This window comes from Octodon degus, unplaced genomic scaffold, assembly GCF_000260255.1.
Source record: "Octodon degus isolate 3935 unplaced genomic scaffold, OctDeg1.0 scaffold00033, whole genome shotgun sequence".
NCBI lineage: Eukaryota > Metazoa > Chordata > Mammalia > Rodentia > Octodontidae > Octodon > Octodon degus.
Window position 1 is genome coordinate 8,882,242 of NW_004524609.1, and position 3,807 is coordinate 8,886,048.

Here is a 3,807-nt window from a genome sequence, read left to right on the forward strand (position 1 = left end):
GTCATCGATCATGTTGCTCTGTGGCTCCATAATCTCCTTGATCAGAAAAATTGAGAAACAACACACTACATTTTTTTTTTTTTGCAAATTTTTCATTTGAATTGACTTTCAAATAATTTTCATGTATTACATTTGGTTGATATGTCTCACATTCTGAAATAATTTTAAATTTACACCCTGTTTTCTCTCTTTACTTCTTGGCAATTTATTCACTTGAATAAATTAAACCATTTGTCGAGAGTCTGAATTTTTTAGGCTATAGTTCAGGTGGCTCTGTTGTTTGAGTTTTCTACAAATCTGACAATTAATTGAGCTTTCTTATAAACCTGACAATTATTTGTTGGGGGCAAACATGGCTTGAGAGTGGTTTTGGCTTCCTCTAGAAGGGGGAATCTTCGAAACACAGTTCCATTCATCCATTATTGCTAGCAAATTGTTATAATACAATTTTAGTCACCTTTTCCCCCTAATGTATGACCCAAGTGGTACAACTTGTGAAGAAAATGAGGATAAATATATGATTTCCTTCTTTTCTATTCACTACTTTTCAAAGTAATGAATTCACATGGTCTAGTTTGATCAGTCAGTGTAGTTGTTTATTTTGTGGAGGTTGTTTTGTGCTCAGACTGTACATGCAAACACACGTGCACACACACGTGTGTGTGCGCACACACACACACACACACACACACAAGAAACACAAGCCCTTGATGTACTTTAATCTATTGTCATTGTTCTCCTTATTGACAACCAAATTATTTCCATCTTCAATCATTCAAGTTGGTTCCTGAGTTCTTCTTACCAGACCCTTGCAGTATTTATGAGATTGATTTCTTATGTACATTCCTTTCTTACCTGTACGTTTCCTCTCCATGTGTGCAAAGAGATATTTTTAAAAGAGACCAGGCTCTTTGCAGTGGGAAAAATATTTGAACACCATATTCTAGCTTGTGAGAGTTGTAATTGCTACCAGGATGGCCTTCTTAGTAGATAATACTAGGAAATACAGAGATATATATTTTAAAGAAATAGGAATTGTACTGATACTTTGCATTAAAATTTGGGAGTACTTACTGTTTTTATTTAGCATATTTCAGTATTTCATTTTTTTCTTTCTTTTACTCCATGGGTTCAGTATTCAGGTATACTAGGAATTACAGAATTAGAGTATCATCTAAAACCTCATGTCCATCCAAGTGTGATAGCAAACATCTGTAGTTCCACAACTTCAGAACTCTGAGGCAGGAAGATCACCTGAGCCCAGCCTGGGAACTTAGCATAGAGAACCCCTGTATCAAAATTTTAATATATGAAGAAAAGAGCTGGGATATAGCTCAATGGGAAGGCTCTGGATTCAATCTTTAGTATTGTGAAGAAATCACTAATGTCTTTTTATTCCCATTATGAAAATAATACTAACAATGCTACTGCTGGTAATATGATACCAGAAAAGAACATGTGCCAATTTTTATAGTTGCCTTTATCATGAGTAGAGTACTAGAATGCAACTTCCAAAAATGTGTATGATTGTATTTCAAAATTGCATAGATAGCTTAGTTCCTCTATTTGTGGTTATGCTTTATTTTATTATATTTTGCCATTCCATTAACAATAAACAGGTTTTTCAATTATGGAAACTAGTTGCAGTTTCAAAGGCAAACACTCAAAGTGAGGTAGATCCAATCAAAGGTAACTTCTCTCTGTAGTTTATTGATCTCACTTTTTTGTTTTGTATGTCAATTTAAAATACAATTTAAATTTATTATTTAATTGTTTTAAGCTATGAGCAGATAGTTTAACATACTTTGGATCTACTTTAGATGAGTCAGAGTATACAGTTTTTCTCTTTCTTTCTTTCTTTCTTTCTTTCTTTCTTTCTTTCTTTCTTCTTTCTTCTTTCTTCTTTCTTTCTTTCTTTCTTTCTTTCTTTCTTTCTTTCTTTCTTTCTTTTTCTTTCGTTCTTTCTGTACTTTTAGGAAAGGATCTACAGGGTGTTCAAGGTCTCACTATTAGATCAGACTCGTAGTGATCTGCCTATTTACTGCCTCCCAAGAGCTGGGATTACAGGTGTGTGCCACCAGGCCCAGTCTCAACTGCCGTCTCAGCATGCCCTGGGGGTGAGGCTGGTAGGTAGGCCTGGAGATTGACCCCTGACCCCTACACCTGCTTGCAGGCACTTTAATCTGCCTAGCTATTTGGCCATCCCACATTAAGACCTTGTTTTATTTCTTTTTTAGTTAGTTTATTTATTTATTTATTTATTTTGGCAGAACTGGGGATTGAACTCAGGTCCTCGCACTTGTCAGGCAAGTGCTTATTCTACTAAGCCATCTCCCTGGCCCCATAGAGTCTACCTTTTTTCAACCTGCTTCTTTTATTTTAAAATACATCCACAAAATCTCGGCACAGTAATATGTAGAGAGATACTCTTTACTCTGTAAAACTGCACAAATTTGTTATTATGTGGATGTGCTATGGGCTACTCAAATATTTAATGGGCATTTAGACTTTCTCCCATCTTACACTGCTACAAAACTTTTTGCCAAATAAAATCTGCTGTATACATTATTTTTATTGTTGAAGTTTACCTTTTGGATAGCATTCAATGGGTGAGATTCTTGGGCAAAATGGAAGAGTTAATTTTGATATAAATTACCAATATCATATGCATTCTCCATTCTTATTGGCAACATTAGAGACATTAGAGACTACAATTTTTCTTAAAACTTGTCCACAGAGTATATTTTCATGTTTGGGCTTGACAAAAAAATAGCTAACAAAAGTAATTCCATGTAGCTTTGGTTTGTATTTTTGTTATGGTGGTTAAGAGCCATTTACATTTCTCTTTCTATGAAATTTAATTCATCTAGCCCAATTTTTTATTGAACATTTGCTTCACTATGCCTGAAACTTCTTCATGTAGTAGAAACTTTAACATATTATGATAAAAATTGAAAATATCTTCCTAGCTGGTTATTGTTTACTTACTTTTGTGATTTTTTCATTTGTACATATTTAGTTTTAATATTTTCAAATATCTTTCCTTTTACATTGCTTGGAGATTTTAGTCCAACCTGGAAAGTTTCTCTTCAATTTAGGTTCTGAATGAATTAATTTCTAGTACTACAAGTTTAGATTTCTACATTTAAAGCTCTTATCCATTGGAATTTATTCTGGACTGGGATTTGAGAGAGTCTCAATTATATTTTTACCTTCCAGGGAGGGCAATGCAATTTATTAAATAGTTCAATTATTTTTTTCTAACAAAAATGTGATGTGTTGCTTTTATTGAACATTAAATGTGTGCCTTGTTAGTTTACTTCATATTTATAACTTTAAAAATTTATATATCAGTAAATAATCAATGAATTCTGTCCTATTTATTAAATCAGAACTAAAGTATTGTTCCCCCAGTTAACGTAAAATTGGCATGTCCAAAGTGAGACTTAATGCAATAAAAAATAACCTCAAATATTTACAATTTGTCTGATTTTTTCAAGTGTTTTTTGTGTATGAGCTCATGCGATTCTCTTCATAATCTGCAAAGGTAGGTATTGTTTCATAATTCTAGGAAGGAGGAAACTGGGGCCTAACCCACATGATTAGGCAGGGAGATCTGAGCCCTAGAATCTGGCGCAGGAGCCTGTGCTTCTAACCACTATGGCCTAGAGTCTGTGTCCTCTGGAACAGCTCCTTTCCACACAGAATATGCCCGTTTGTTACTTTTCATGAGTCCGGCACAGCGTAAGTCACTGGGGGACATGGTGACCAGAAAGACGTGAGTGATCTTCTTCTTTTTGTGAGGAG